Genomic DNA, 17,483 nt, shown 5'->3' with positions numbered 1-17,483 from the left:
TGGATGATTGTCTAATACAGGCAGAAAGCTAGGACATACTTTTGAATCATCTGGCCTTTGTACAAAGGGTTCTAACCTGTCTGGGGTACACCATAAACGAAAAGAAATCTCACCTGGTACCCTGTCAACAAATGATATTTCTGGGAGCAAGCTTGAATACAACTTCCCAGATGGCTTACCTCACGCCAGAGAAACAAATTCATTTGACAACCTACTTCAAACAAGTGGCCACAAAAACCCTGCTATCTGCAAGACAAATACTGCAAGCCTTGGGGTTCATGGCCTCCTGCATTCTTCTAATTCCATATGCAAGACTGCATATGAGGAAACTACAGTGGTATCTAAAAAGCCTATGGTGTCAACATTCCTAGGATCTAGAAGCAATGATTCCTATCATACCTTGCCTACGCCTAGAGTTCCTTTGGTGGGCAGAGGCCTGCCATCAAAAAAGGGACTACCTTTCACACCACCCCTTGCCGCCCAAACCCTAACAACAGACGCATCAGACTATGCATGGGGGGGGGGGGGGCTCACCTGGCAGGGAAGTGCATTCAGGGCAAATGGAACCCAAGTCAAATGCACCTGCATATCCATCAAAAAGAAATGTTAGCTGTACAGAATGCTCTGACAGCCTTCAAGGACCACATTCTTCCAGGACAACTAATGGTAAAGACGGACAACACCACTGTTATGTGGTACATAAACAAGCGGGGGGTACACATTCTTACCCCCTCTGCAGACTAGCCATGGCATTGTGAAACACAGCCTTGAGCTACCAAGTGCACCTACAAGCTCATTTTCTGCCAGGAAAATTGAATACACTGGCAGATGGACTAAGCAGAAACCTCATGGACCCACACGAGTGGAAACTGGAACCAATTATTTTCAACAGGTTGACAAGCAAATGGGGGAGCCCAGATATAGACCTATTTGCCTCTCCCCAGAACTACCAATTGGACAGATTTTGCACAAGGACTCCCCACAAACAAGCCTGGAAAGTGGATGCTCTGTTCTTCAGCTGGAAAAACCTGTCAGTCTATGCCTTCCCCCCTCTGCCTCTGCTCTCCAAAGTACTACTAAAAATCAAACCGGACAAACCAAGGATGATTTTGATTACTCCAGACTGGCCACGCCAACACTGGTATCCCCTCCTGCGCAGTGTGTCATGGTTATCCCCATGGCACCTGCCTCGGACTCCTATCCTGTTGTCCCAGCAGGAGAACCAGATTCTGCACCCTCAGCTTCTAACACTGAACCTTGCAGCCTGGCTAATTACCTAATCTCTCCTTTGCCATCCCTCAGTAAACCTGTGATGGATATCATTTTAGAGGCAAGGAGGCCTAGTACTAGAAAATCTCATGCTAAAAAATGGAAAAGATTCTGTGACTGGAACCAATCTCAAGGGAAGAGCACAGCAGCACCCAATTTACCTCAGATTTTACAATACTTAACTGAGATGCTTCACAGGGGCCTGTCTTTTTTCTCCATTAAAATCCACACCTCAGCCATTTCAGCTCATTATAACACAGAACCTTTCGTCTTCTCTCATCCATTGCTCAAGCAGTTCCTCAGAGGGACCAAAAATTTGAGACCACCCAGGAGAGCTCCAACCCCTGCCTGGAACCTTAACTTTGTTTTGGAGAAACTCACTCTACCTCCTTTCGAGCCAGCTGCTACTGCGGACTTAAAAATTCTTTCTTGGAAAACAGATTTCCTTTTAGCAATCACTTCAGCTAGAAGGGTATCTGAATTACAGGCCCTTATGGCTGTGGAGCCTTTCATCATCTTTCATGCGGACAGGGTGTCCCTCAGAACCAATCCATCCTTCATGCCCAAGGTGGTATCCAGTGTGGCTCTTAATCAGTCCATTCATTTGCCAGCCCTCTTTCCCAATCCACAGAACAAAGAGGAACAGATACTGCATTCCTTAGATGTGCACAGACAATTTAGATTCTACTTGGACAGGACTAAACCTCAAAGGAAATCTGAACATCTGCTGGTGGCATTTGCTGCAGGGCAGAGGTGAAGGCTATTTCAAAACAAAGCATTTTATAAATGGATAGGCCATTGCATTCATTTCTGCTATAAGCACCATGGAAAACCTATCCCCCAGGGGATTGGACCTTACTCCACCAGGGCTGCATCTACCTCTACAGCCTTTCTCAGAGGTGTCCCTACCAGGGACATCCTAGAAGCTACTACCTGGAGTTCTGTACATACTTTCACCAAGCATTATCATTTGCCAATTTTCTCTAAATCCGGAGCTGGCCTTGCCACTGCAGTCTTGCAGGGCCTTATAGCTGGTCCTAATGCTATTTAAATTCCTCCTTCTAACCATAGCTTGGGAATCTACCCAAATGTAATGACTGCAACAGTGAAACACGAAGAACATAGTAAAGTTGTGTACACTTACCATAAATGAAGATGTTGGAGTGTATTCACTGTTGCAGTCCTGATTACCCTCCCTCCAGCCCCCTAACTTCTTTTGGTTATACCTCTACTTTCCTTTACTATGCTTAAAAGCTATTTGGTGTATTTGCTTTATTGTTGGAGGTATATCATTGTACTTTTATATTTAATTGCTTCCCGTTAGGGGGGCACCTGACATCTGGGGCAAGAAAAACTGATATAATGTTGTGGGCTGCATGTTTTATACCCCTGACAACCTGACGTCATGGAAGAAGGGACAGCAACCGACGCAGGACCCAAGACTTTGTTAATCAGGCTGACTGAGGGCTACCTGCAAGCAGATAATTCAAATGTAATGACTGCAACAGTGTATTCACTCGAACATCTACATTTATGGTAAGTGTACACAACTGTACTTTTTGATTCACTAGAGCATCTTGCAGGGCTGCTGTAACTGGGTCTGTACTTAGAAGGCATGCTTGGCTTAAGGAGCAATCCTTGCTAGTTCATGTTAAAGCAAAATTTCTGGATGCTTCCTTAAATCAGGACCGCCTGTTTAGCAACAAGGCATAAGAAGTTCTTAAAAAGATGGAGGAAAAAGCTAAATCTATGCAAACTGTTAAAGATTTTTTTACAAGTACAACCTCCAAGATTTAGTAGGCATTGGCCTTCTAAGAAATGGTCCTTTCCTGCCTCATCCATACCTTCCCAGTCCAAACCCATATCCAGCAGAGCACGCAGGCTTCAGTCCCAGGGAACGCACAGGACTTTCAAATCTGGGAGTAATAAAACTCCCCCCCATGGTAAAATGTCTCATTGACTTATTTTTAAAACTTCCAAGCACTTCTCAACTGACTGCCCCTTTGGTGGGGAAAGATTGCACTTCGTGCAAAGAACTGGGGACTTATTACCCAGGACAAATGGATTTTAAATATAGTGTCCCAAGGATACAGATTTCACTTCCACTCATTACCAACTCCAAGTGGTTGGCTGGATATACCTCCAAATCAGTGGGCAGAGGCCCAAAAGCAAGTACTCTCTCTCTTAGGCATAGGGGCTATTCATTTGGTACCAGGAGAGGAAAGGGGACAAGGTTTCTACTCGAGAATTTTCCGGGTACCCAGAAAAGCCAATTCATGGTGTCCTAGCCTGGACCTCTCTACTCTAAACACCTTTTTGGTGATTCCAAAATTCAAGATGCTGACTCTTCACCAGTTGCTTCCTATGCTAGGCAACAAAGATGCCTGGTTGGCAACACGAGATTTAAAGGAAGCATACCTGCACATCCCAATCAGGGAATCTTGCAGAAGATACCTACACTTCAAAGCAGGCTACATGCACTATCAGTTCTCTGCATTGCCCTTTGGCTTATCTACTGCACCGTGGGTATTCACAAAGTGCCCAGCTCCAGTAATTGCATTTTGCAGGCAAAAAAAAAATTCAAATATATCCATACCTGGACGATTGTCTAATTCAGGCAGAAAACCAGGACATACTTTTGAATCATCTGGCTTTTGTACAAAGTGTGCTGACTTGTCTGGGGTACACCATAAACGAAAAGAATTCACACCTGGTACCCTGTCAACAAATTATATTCCTGGGAGCAGGCTTGAATACAACTTCCCAGATGACTTTCTTCACGCCAGAGAAATTCACTTGACAACTACTTCAAACAAGTGGTCACAAAAACCCTGCTATCTGCAAAGCAAATACTACAAGCCTTGGGGTTCATGGCCTGCTGCATTCTTCTAATTCCATATGCAAGACTGCATATGAGGAAACTACAATGGTATCTAAAAAGCCTATGGTGTCAACATTCTCATGATCTAGAAGCAATGATTCCTATCATACCTTACCTATGCCTAGAGTTCCTTTGGTGGGCAGAGGCCTACCACCCAAACAAGGGACTACCATTCACACTGCCCCCTGCCGCCCAAACCCTAACAACAGACGCATCAGACTATGCATGGGGGGCGCACCTGTCAGGGAAGTGCATTCAGGGCAAATGAAACCCAAGTCAAATGCACCTGCACATCAATCAAAAGGAAATGTTAGCTGTACAGAATGCTCTGACAGCCTTCAAGGACCACATTCTTCCAGGACAATTAATGGTAAAGACGGACAACACCACTGTTATGTGGTACATAAACAAGCAGGGGGATACACGTTCTTACCCACTCTGCAGACTAGCCATGGCATTGTGGAACACAGCCTTGAGCTACCAAGTGCATCTGCAAGTTCAATTCCTGCCAGGAAAACTAAATACACTGGCAGACGGACTAAGCAGAAATCTCATGGACCCACATGAGTGGAAACTGGAACCAAGGATTTTCAACATGTTGACAAGCAAATGGGGGGAGCCCAGATATAGACCTGTTTGCCTTCCCCCAGAACTATCAATTGGAGAAATTTTGCACACGGACTCCCCACAGACAAGCTTGGAAAGTGGATGCTCTGTCCATCAGCTGGAAAAACCTATCAGTTTATGCCTTTCCTCCTCTACCTCTGCTTTCCAAAGTACTACTAAATATCAAACAAGACAAACTAAGGATGATTTTGATTGCACCAGACTGACCACGCCAACACTGGTACCCCTCCTGCGCAGTCCGTCACTGTTGTTCCCATGGCACCTGCCTCAGACTCCTACCCTGCTGTCTCAGCAGGAGAACCAGATTCTGCACCCTCAGCTTTCAAACACTGAACCTAGCAGCCTGGCTAATCATCTAATCTCTCCTTTACCATCCCTCAGTAAACCAGTGATGGATATCATTTTAGAGGCAAGGAGGCCTAGTACTAGAAAATCTTATGCTGAAAAATGGAAAAGATTCTGTGCCTGGAACCAATCTCAAGGGATGAGCACAGCAGTGCCCAATTTACCTCAGATTTTACAATACTTAACTGAGATGCTTCACAAGGGTCTGTCTTTCCTCAATAAAAATTCATGCCTCAACCATTTCAGCTCATTTTAACACAGAACCTCCCCTCTTCTCTCATCCACTGTTCAAGCAGTTCCTCAGAGGGACCAAAAATGTAAGACCACCCAGGAGAGCTCCAACTCCAGCCTGGGACCTTAACTTTGTATTGGAGAAACTCGCCCTTCCTCCTTTCGAGCCAGCTGCTTCTGCAGATTTAAAATTCCTTTCTTGGAAAACAGCTTTCCTTTTAGCAATCACTTCAGCAAGAAGGGTATCTGAATTACAGGCCCTTATGGCAGTGGAGCCTTTCATCATCTTTCATGCGGACAGGGTGTCCCTCAGGACCAGTCCCTCCTTCATGCCAAAGGTGGTATCCAGTGTGGCCTTTAATCAGTCCATTCATTTGCCAACCTTCTTTCCTAATACACAGAACAAAGGGGAATGGATATTGCACTCCTTAGATGTGCACAGACAACTTAGATTCTACTTGGACAGGACTAAACCTCAAAGGAAATCTGAACAACTGCTGGTGGCATTTGCTACAGGGACAGAGGGGAAGGCTATTTCAAAGCACACCATCTCTAAATGTATAGGCCAATGCATTCATTTCTTCTATAAGCACTATGGAAAACCTATCCCACAGGGGATCAGACCCCACTCAACCAGGGCTGCATCTACCTCTACAGCCTTTCTCGGAGGCGTACCTACCAGGGACATCCTAGAAGCTGCTACCTGGATTTCTGTACATACTTTTACCAGGCATTACCATTTGCCAATTTTCTCTAAATCCAGAGCTGGCATTGCCACTGCAGTCTTGCAGTGCCTTATAACTGGTCTTAATGCTATCTAAATTCCTCCGCCCATCCTTAGCTTTGGGAATCTACCCAAATGTGATGACAGCAACAGTGAAACACGAAGATGATAGTACAGTTGTGTGCACTTACCATAAATGTAGATGTTCGAGTGTATTCACTGTTGCAGTCCTGGTTACCCTCCCTCCAGCCCCCTGACTTCTTTTGGCTATACCACTTCTCTCCTTTACAATGCTTAAAAGCTTTTTGGTGTATTTGCTTTTTTGTTGGAGGTATAACCTTGTATATCTATAGATTTAATTGCTTCCCATTAGGGGGGCACCTGACATCTGGGGCAAGAAAAACTGATGTAATGACATCGGCTGCATATTTTATACCCCTGACGACCTGACGTCACGGAAGAAGAGACAGCAACTGACGTAGGACCCAAGACTTTGTTAATCAGGTCGACTGAGGGCTACTGAAAGCAGTTAACCCAAATGTGATGACTGCAACAGTGAATAGACTCGAACATCTTCATTTATGGTAAGTGTACAGAACTGTACTGTCTCTCCAGCTGCTGCAGTTGTCGGTGAGTTGCATGCAAAATGGTGCATTGTACTTTATTAGTTGTCTGAAGAGGGTCGAGGATGGTGGAGTTATAACATCTTTGACCTGGATGCTATGTCCTTGCTTATGAGGTGTGCTATGTAGAAGGCTTTCCCTACCACTGTGGAAACTTGGTGGTCAAAGGTCAGATTGGTTTCAACCTGTGCTCTCAAATCTTGCACCACTGGGTTGGAACGCAAGAGGGTGCTGTAAATTTTGTAATTTGTAGGGAATTTCATTTTTCCAAAGGGAATCATAATGCTTTTTTTTTTTTTTTGCATTTAGTGCTAGACCATGGCTTTGGCAACAGTCATTTGTTTGTGTTAGCCCTTCTTGTAATATTTTGACATCACTGGGGGACTTGACTGAAAACTGGGAGCAGTCATCATCAGCGAACTTGGTGAGCCAAAGACCATTTACTATGGCCTGGACTTCTGAGAAATAGATGCCAAGCAGTAAGGGGCACATCACAAACCTCTGTGGTACTCCACTGGTGTTGAGTGTACTGTTGGAGGTGATGTCACCAAAATAAAAGAGATGTTGGCAGTGATTCATGCCTTAAAAGTCCTTCACCACTTGTCCTCTTTCTTCTAGTGATCACAGACAACAGTACCATGGTGTGGTACCGAGCAAGCAAGGGGGTACAAGATCATACACTCATAGCCTGTTGGCAGTGATAGTATTGGGACTTGATTGTACAGAATTCCCTCTCTCTTCAGACCTCGTAAGTTGCATCCGAGTGCAATACAGAGGGAGACGGACTAAGCAGAGCCTGGACAGACCCTCACAAGTGGAAGCTCCATGCGAAAGTCTTCCAGGACTTGATCAAGATGTGGAAAACACCCCAAGTAGATCTGTTCACCTTCTTTCAAAACAGACAACTGAAAAGATTTTGTTCAAGACATCCCTCCAGCCATGCTTGGAAGGCAGATGCCCTATTATTCCCATGGTTGGGAATGTTCTTGTATGCATTTCCACCATTTCCAGTGATTCCCAAGGTACATTTAAAGATTCAGAAAGAATTACAAATATAATTGTGATAATCCTCTTTTGGCCCAGGCAAAGGTGGCTTTCCTTTTTAATGGAATTTCCCAAGGGCAAATACCACAAGCTTCCTGATGGACTGGATCTGCTAACACAGCATTAGGGGGTGAATGGGACACCCCATCTTAGAGCGTCTGCAGCTGTCAGCCTGAATGATTCTGTTTTGATAACCTTTAAGTATTTAAGGAGGCAATAACAGAGGTCTTGAATGGGTTTAGTTTTGAAATATTTGTTTGAGCTACTTGAAGATGGCTTCTATCAAAGTGCAGGTCAGTCTGTCTCTAAGCAAAATGTTACATGATGGTTGTCTTCTGCTAGTGTTTTCTGTTACTCCCACAATTCCACAATGTAAATCTCTTCCAGGCAAGATTAAGACTCACTCAGTTAGGGCTTTATTCTCTTTGATGGCATAATGGAAAGGGGTAGACTCTAGAAGCATTCTAGAGGCCATGTCCAGAAGAAACTTTGCTGAGACCATTCTCCAGGGGATCCTGAATCCTTATCTTCCACCTCCCAGGCAAGGTAAGGTTTGGGAATCTACCTAAATTGCCATTGAGGCAATAGGATTGATGAATATAGTAGAGTTGCATAAGTCTTAGTTATCAGTAACAGTAGATGTTTGAATTCTTCACTGCTTCAGTAGCTGCACCCACCATCACTAAGAATGTGGATAGTTAAGGTGGGTTTTAATCTATTTGATTTGATTGTTGTTGAATTTGGTTTTTATGCAGTATTATGATCGGATGTGAATTTATTTTTGCTAGATGATTCTGACTTCATGTACTTTTCCTGTGCTTTGTGGAAGCGAAATCGTCTGAACACTCAGCTTCCTGTGACACCTGAAGGCTTCCAGTCAGGATATGCTGAGCCAGTTGTCTGCCACAGGAAGTGAGAGGGAGAGAAGTCTGACCTTGTGAAAGCTGGCCAGTACTAGGTTACCTTGGCAGGTAACCTAAAATGCCACCAAAGACATTGAGAAATTCAAACATCTACTTACAGGAAAGTAGGACGTACACTTGGATTCTGCTATCTAGGCTCTGGTGTTGGCTGTTCCTGTAGTGGTACAGTATGGAATTCATTCCATTCTGGAGATCCATTAGGCAGCTGTTCCTGTAGTGCTACAGTATGGAATTCATTCCATTCTGGAGATCCATTAGGCAGGTTCGTCATCATTAGATATAATTCGCAGTTCTTACCGTATCTGTTGATCTACGAGAGCGAACCTTTCTTTGATAATCAAGAATATCCTCCTTTCATCTCCCCTTGTGAACAATGCTGTCTTCTGTCAGCTGCAACTGGGAGAGTTGCAGATTTGTTGGGCAGGTATGTATTACTTTTTGTGTAATGTGCAGTCAGGTCATCATTTTATTAGTTTGCAGGGATATGTTTACTGGTAGCATGGAGGCAAACTGACCTACCAGACAATAGATGCATGTAAGTAGTTATGCAATGGCATTCACTAGCCGTGCATGCAGGTATGCTTATATGATGAGGTTTTGCTGTAAAACAAATTGCTGAATTCCATTTGCTGGAGGAGGAATACCCTGCCTAGAATCCATGAAAGGGAGTCCTCTGCAATGCAAATGTTTGTATTATTTGTACTGTGCAGGGGAACCACTTTCATTTTACAGTATAATTTGTATACCTGTCATTCATTTTCTGATTTGATTGCTTGCAAACAGCAGTTTGAATATTAGTTATTAATTCAGTTTGAGATAATGTAGTGTCTTTGTTTTGAATTCTGTAAACTGAAGCTTCTGTAACCCTTGCATCTGTACTCTGAGTAATTGTGATGTTCAGATGTAAATGTTATAAATGGTGTGCGCGTGTGTGTGTGTGTGTGTGTGTGTGTGTGTGTGTGTGTGTGTGTGTGTGTGTGTGTGTGTGTATATATAAAAGACAGTGTTGTAAAATGTTGCACCATTTATTGTCAAAATACTCACAGAAAAACATGCGTGGCTCCAGTACATAAACTTGGAGCATACAGAACACCTTATTTTTTGTGTGGGGGGGATTTATTCCACACTCTGCCCCACACAACACCTGCTACTTACATATACCAACTCCAAGATAGTACAGTAGCTGCAAAAGGCCATATTTCCTATCCCCACTATTATAACATTCTCACATAAAGATCATCAAACAGGTTCAACAGAGCAGCTGTTGACAGATCAACAACATGATTATATGTAAGAACCCATATAGATAGATATAAATATGTATGTATAACTTAACTTGATTGGCTGGTGTAAGAGGACAGTGACATTGATTAAATCAAACCAAAAAGTTATAGGTTAATAGATTGGTACTAGGCTGTCGGCCCTAGGGCCTAAACAAGGCTAGCCATAACAATTCCCTGGATATTTCTTCCCACAATATTTACTTCTCTGGTTGTGTTTATGTTGAGCTTAGCAGTCAGAAGTTAGATATTTACTTAAAACTCCCAGTTTTGAATCATTAAAACATCTTATGTGTAACTTACTCATCGTATCCATTTTATATGGTCTGTTTCCTTTTCAGGACTTGAATAAACTGGTCCACTAAATCAAATAAGTCATCAATAGATTTGTTTGTAACTTGCTTGAGGTTCTGCATCATCTGAGTTTTATTTATTCATCACTTTATTTACAAGTGTTGCCTGTTTTAACTGATTCAACCTTTGAGGTATCGGCTCCAAATGGATCTGACCTCAGCACTTTTTAGAAGCTGTGGATCCAGGGCTCTGATTGTAATTCACTCTCTTCCCCCAAAGTACCCTAGATCTTGCTTGTTGCCTGATTTGAAGTACAGGGTGTACTGACATAATTCAGCTAGGTCTTTGATTAGTGGCTTTTCAGTGCTGTATTTACAATACACCTTTCTTTCCCCTTCTTCTTTTTATCTGTTAACTTCCCAAAGTATAACAAGTTTTGTTGATGTTCTTCGTGTTTCACTGTTGCAGTCATTACATTTGGGTAATCTGCTGGCAGGTTGCCCTCAGTCGGCCTGAATTCCAAAGTCTTGGGTCCTGCGTTGGTTGCGGTCTTCTCTTCCATGACGTCAGGGCTATAAAACATGCAGCCGACGCCATTTTCTTTCTTCTTTCTTGCCGCACGGTGCCCGAAGCAGAAGCATTTCGCAAGTGCCGGTTGGCCGACTACTGAAATATTCGAGTTTGAGTTTCAGAACCGAAGTCTTCAATAAAGCTAAGTACCCCATTGGGGAAACTTTTTTCTTGCTTTTCACCGATGTCAGAAAAAGTTAATAATTGTATTACTTGTGGGAAGCAAATACCTCATAAGGATTTCCATGTATACTGTATTCCTTGCCTAGGCCCTGATCACAACGTGCCTGGCTGTCGGTTTTGTGCTAGATTTAACCAACGCACTATTAAGCGTTGGTATATTTTTGCATCAAAGTATTTTGGGAGACAGATTTAACTACCCAGTCGGATAACAATCCGACTACCGGAGTACATAAAAAACGCAAAGAAAAGGACAAAGAAAGGCAGTCGAGATTCAAAACCGACGACGAAGCTTCTCCTAAGCCAGTCGCCGGTTCGCAGGTACTCAGTGAGGTGCTTTTGCAGCCCCTGATACCCGCTACCTTCGAGTTGCAGGCCTCTACTGACACCCATGTGGAGTCCGGCATGCCGCAAGATACTCAAGGCATTGGACCGACGGATGTATCTCCCTCAGATGGGTCCGGAGCCACTGAGCAGGCACCGGCTTCTGAGGTTGTATTCAGACCTCAACATTTGTATATCAAACCGACGACAGCTGCAAAACCAAAGCCAAAAACAGCTTCTAAAACTAAAAAAAACGATGCTTCAGCCACGTGCACAGGCCTCTATGCCCAAAAAACAGATGATCAAAATGGCTGAAGACCTTATTACCTTGATCAGGGGTACCCATCCCCCTCCAGATAAGAGCCCTAGGCAAGACACTGATTATGAATCTTCAGATCAGGTTTCTATTTCTTCTGATCAGGAATTATCTATACCTCCCTATGAGGATTCTGATGCTGAGGAGTCTATTCCATCTGCATCTCCTCCTGAAGATTACTCTTTTGGAGAAACCTTGCATACTTTGAGGGAGCATTTTCACTGGGAGAGTCAAGACTTGTCAGAATCAAAAAAGAGGCTCAGGGATTTCCTCCTTCTCCCTCAGCACAAGCCTTTAGCCATTCCCCCTGTTTTAGACATTGTGGATGATGTGTTTTCGGAGTCAAGCTTGACCCCTGACTCCTTACCTCTGGCTCCCAGTAAGCCTGGCAGATATTACAGGGTCCCTGACTCACATAAATTTCTATTTAGAAACCCTTCTGCTGATCCTGAAACTATTTCACAGGGTCCAAAGGGAGTTAAGGCCTCATCAGCAAAAAGTCCTGCCCCCTTTGATAGAGATTCAATGGCACTAGACAGATGGGGAAAAAAGGTTTATACATCTGCAACCTTGGCAATCAGGGCCTTAAGCTGTCAATTTTATATGCTTATGTACCAACAACATGTTATGGGATTGCTGAAACAGAAAATGATGTTGATTTCAGAATGTGCAGAAAATAAAGAATTGCAGGAATTACTGCATGCAGCTGAAAAAGTTGGAAAGCATACTTTGCAATGTGGTTTTGATTCCGTAGAGGCCTCTTGCAGGGCTGCAGTTACTGGATCTGTGATTAGGAGGCATGCCTGGTTAAAGGAACAAAAATTGCCTGATCATGTTAAAGCTAAATTGCTAGATGCACCTTTTCTCTGTTTGGTATTAAGGCAGAAGAGGTTTTAAAGAAAATGGAAGACAAAGCAAAGTCTATGCAAACTGTTAAAGACTTCTTAAAAGTGCAGCCACCCAGATTCAGTAGACACTGGCCTACAGAAAATTGGTCCTTTCCTGTGTCAGACAGAGCTCAAAGGGGCAAATCCAGATGCCCTAAGGGTTCCAGATACCAGGCACAAGATTCATACAGGTCAAAGCAATGGGGCGCTTCCACCTCCAAATCTGGAGGAGATAAAGCGCAAACCTGCAAAAAGTAATCCCAATGACTTCCCTCTGCCTACACCAAGCACTTATCTTTTGGCAGCTCCCATAGGGGGAAAATTAGCACATTTTGCTCAAAATTGGCAGTTAATAACCCAGGACAAGTGGGTACTAAACATTGTATCACAGGGATATCGATTCCATTTCCATACTGTGCCAATGGCAAATGGTTGGCCAGATCTGCCAAAAAGTCAGTGGGCAGAGGCACAGAAACAGGTAACATCCCCCATGGATATGGGGGCCATTCAGACAGTACCAGAACAGGAAAAAGGACAAGGTTTCTACTCAAGACTGTTCTTGGTACCCAGAAAGGACAAGGCCTGGTGGCCAGTACTGGATTTATCGATTTTAAACACATACCTGGACATTCCAAAATTCAAAATGCTGACTTTGCAGCAGCTTCTGCCCATGCTGGGCAAGAATGCTTGGCTGGTGACTTTAGACCTAAAAGAGGCATACCTGCATGTCCCAATAAGACAATCATGCAGAAGATACCTGAAATTCAAGGTTGGCTTAATGCATTACCAATTCTCTGCACTGCCCTTTGGCTTATCTACTGCACCCAGGGTCTTTACAAAATGCCTGTCACCATTAATTGCATTTTGCAGACAAAGAAGTATACAAATATATCCTTACTTGGACGACTGTCTCATTCAAGCAGAGAACAAGGACACTCTTCTTCGACACCTGGCATTTGTGAAAAGGCTTCTAACATGCCTAGGGTACACAATAAACAAAACGAAATCACAACTGGTACTCTCTCAAAAGAGAACATTCCTGGGTGCAAGCTTGGATACAGCTGCACAGATGGCTTACCAAACGCCAGACAAACAAAGGCAACTGACTGCTTACTTCAAACTGATGGCAACAAAAACCCAGTCTTCTGCAAGGCAAATTCTGCAGGCTCTGGGCTTCATGGCATCCTGCATCCTACTAATTCCATATGCAAGACTGCATATGAGGAAACTTCAGTGGTACCTAAAAAGTTTATGGAGTCAACATTCACACAGTCTGGAAACAATGATTCTTCTCATTCCCTGCCTGCAACAGGAGTCTATGGTGGGCAAAGGCATGTCACCAAAACATGGGACTGCCCTTTACTATACCCCCTGCCAGCCAAACCTTAACAACAGACACATCAGATTATGCCTGGGGGGCCCACATGGCAGGAAGATGCATTCAGGGCTTATGGACACCAAAACAAATGCATCTTTATATCAACCAGAAAGAGATGCTAGCTGTTCAAAATGCCCTAACAGCCTTCACGGACTTACTTCATCCAGGACAACTACGGATAAAGACGGACAACACCACAGTCATGTGGTATATAAACAAGCAAGGGGGCACACACTCATACCCCCTTTGCAAATTAACCATGGCACTGTGGGACACAGCTTTGACCTACCAAATACATCTTCAAGCTCAATTCCTGCCAGGAAAACAAAACACTCTGGCAGACAATTTAAGCAGAAACCTTATGGATCCTCATGAGTTTCAACTAAATTCACAAGTCTTCAGCATGACAACAGAGAAATGGGGGAGCCCAGACATAGATCTATTTGCCTATCCTCAAAATTATCAATTGAAAAGATTCTGCACAAGGACTTATTACAGACAAGCATGGAAAGTGTATGCCTTTCCTTCTCTGCCTCTTCTACCCAAGGTCTTCTTAAAAGTCAGACAAGAGAAGCCAAGGATGATATTAATTGCCCCGGACTGGCCCCGCCAATACTGGTACCCAATCCTAAGGAACTTGGCTCAATACCCAGCTTGGACCTTGCCTCAAAGACCACAACTACTGTCCCAGCAAAACAGTCAGATCCTGCACAATCCGCTACAGACTCTGAACCTGGCAGCATGTAGTAATACAGACAACACCTCTCAGTAAAGCTGTGAAGGATGTCATTTTGGAAGCCAGAAGGCCTAGAACTAGAAAATCGTATGCTGACAAATGGAAGAGATTCTGTGCTTGGATACAAGCACAAGGAACTGATACAGCAGAACCAAATATTCCTCAGATTTTACAATACTTAACTGAGATGCTTGACAAAGGCCTATCTTTCTCATCAATCAAAATCCATGCCTCTGCCATTTCAGCTCATTACAGTACAGAGCCACCAATCTTTTCTCATCCTTTACTAAAGCAGTATCTTACGGGAGCCAAAAATTTAAGGCCTCCTAGAAGATCACCATTACCTGTATGGGACCTCAATTATGTGTTGGAAAAGCCCACCCTGCCTCCATTTGAACCAGCTACTACTGCTGATCTAAAGTTCTTATTATGGAAAACAGCTCTGCTACTAGCAATTACTTCAGCAAGAAAAGTTTCAGAGTTACAGGCCCTCATGGCTGTAGAGCCTTTTATCATATTTTACCCAGACAGGGTGTCTCTGAGGACAAATCCTACTTTTATGCCTAAGGCGGTTTCCAGTCTGGCTCTTAACCAATCAATTCATCTGCCGACTTTTTATCCAAATCCGCAGAACAAGGGGGAGAGAATTCTGCATTCCTTGGACGTACACAGACAGCTAAGATTCTACTTGAGCAGGACAAAAGCTCTAAGAAAACTGAGCAGTTACTAGTGTCATATGCTCCAGGATCAAAAGGAAAGGCTATTTCAAAGCAGACAATTTCAAAGTGGATAAGCCACTGCATCCGTTTCTGCTAATTACACCATGGTAAATCTGTGCCCAAGGGCAGATGCAGATCCAACTAGAGGTTCTACTGGCACCATTCCACTTGGGCACACCAGGTTCGGGTCCAACTACTCCTTCATTGGTTTTTGAAATTCCAGTCAGACCTTCAGATCCAGTACTCATGGATGTCAGTCTTCTCAGGGCACTCATGCTGGTGCCAATAGTCTTATCCCTTTCTCTCTCTTAACTCCAGTTTTCTTAATAGGTTGATTCTGTGATCCGAAACCTTGGTATCTGGATTCAAGGGGTTGAGCCAACTCCAAAGCTCTCTGTCTGTGCCCCTTGGAGGCTTGGCTGTCATTGATAACCTTGGAGCCAGAGCGAGTCGAGGCAGAGGAGGTTTCTGGTATCTGTTCAGCTCTGATTCCAGCTTCAGCTTTTGTGGCATTTGAAGGAGTTCTTGCCAAACCAAGAAGAGGTATCCCTGTTTGCCATGGCTGTGTCCCAACCCATGGGTAGTAAAGCGTCCAACTCTGTGCGTTCGGATCTACTAGGAAAGTCAGCCTCAGTCAACCTTGAGGTGCTTGAGTTCCCAGTCTGATTCTGACCCTTCTCTGGAAGCCCACCTGAGACAGGGTCCTAGGAAACAGATGTAAGAGGAGACATTTTGACTCCTCCCCACAGTCCGTGACAGAAGATGCAGACTTGGATGATGGTAAAGGATCCCCACGATCCCCTCTGGAAGACATCCCCTTTGGTGATATCTTAAAATTGATGAAACAGCAAGAGTTTTGGTCCACCAGTATGCTCTTTCTTGAGGAATCTGTGTTCCTCGAGATTTTGGGAGTTGGCCTGCTGATGATCTCATAGATCTGGTGGCACAGTGGGAGTAGAAGGATTGTGGTGGAGCCAATACCTAAGAAACCGAATAAGATCTTGGTTCGCCCCTAAAGACAGGAAGTACTGGAGCAAGGGTCCATTAGTAGATGCCAAGATTGTAGCAGTAGCCTCAAAGGCGGAACTCTTGGAAGAGAGTATGTATCTCCATCCTCCAAACAGAGAGTCAAGGGAATTTGATTAGGTTCTGGAAATGGACATACCCTTCAGTGACTTGCACTCAAAGAGCTACTGTCTTTCCCATATGATACATTTTTAGAGGGACCTAACCTAGGAGCTTTACCAAGTCCCTCTCTCATAACTTACCAGTGATCCTCCAGAAGAGGGTGGAGTCCCAGTTGTCCACCCTTCAATCAATGTCCAATGTATTCATGTTTCTACTTTCTAATGCATCTGATGGTGAAGATAGAGCATCATACACCAGCATAGACACCCATCAGTATGCCTGGATGCTGTTGTGTGGCTTTGCAGAAGGCTTTAAGATATCAGTGCCCCTTATGATGGTTACCAAGAGCGAACAAATAGCAAAACCTTGTCTGCTGTTAGGATTTAATAGGATTTAATTTCCCACCTCTCAAAGAACATTCTCTAGGAATCAGATGGAGGGGAGAGAATATAAGGTTCAGGAAGTCCCCTGTTTTTAACATGACACCTGAAGATAGACCATCCTGCGACGGGAGGATTTTAACAGACATCACCCTAGAGGCAGAAGCAGACCGCAGAACCAGGGATTTTGTAGTCCTTTCACCAAGAAGTCCTGTCAGCATTCCTGAAGTATTGCCCGACTGCCGCACTCTGGAAGCAGTTGGGAGCACTTATCCCTGCACCTTTAAGCCTCTCAAGTCATCATGCAGGATTCATTGGTGCTGTTGAAAATCACCAGAGACTGTACTATTCCCATTCTTTTCCCTCCTTAAAAGAGAAGGATTCTCGAAATTCCACCCAGTCAGCTGGTGTCTGCAGCAGCAGAAATAAAATAGCTACTAAAAAAAAAAAAAGAGTAACGTAGCAGATACTCAGACCAGTTAGGAAGCAGAGTCTATTCTGGGTTCCCTTTACCCCCCCCCCCAAAAAAAAAGGGGTGGGGTGGGCTTAGGCTGATTTTGGACCTAAATCACCTCAGTCAGTTTGTAAAACAAAGTTTCTGATGGTCATGGCTCATTCCATTCT

The 17,483-nt window shown here is 43.9% G+C and overlaps 1 protein-coding gene across 6 annotated transcripts in view; it reads left to right on the top strand.

Annotated features, from left to right (window-relative positions):
• NKTR (natural killer cell triggering receptor) overlaps positions 1 to 17,483 on the top strand; it is a 1,518,686-nt gene that overhangs the window by 1,103,960 nt on the left and 397,243 nt on the right. The window lies entirely within an intron of this gene.

The sequence above is a fragment of the Protopterus annectens genome, chromosome 3.part0 (genome assembly GCF_019279795.1).
Source record: "Protopterus annectens isolate FY-2018-M chromosome 3.part0, PAN1.0, whole genome shotgun sequence".
NCBI lineage: Eukaryota > Metazoa > Chordata > Ceratodontiformes > Protopteridae > Protopterus > Protopterus annectens.
The sequence above is the reverse complement of the archived record's forward strand: the minus strand, read 5'-3'. Positions and strand labels throughout refer to the sequence as shown.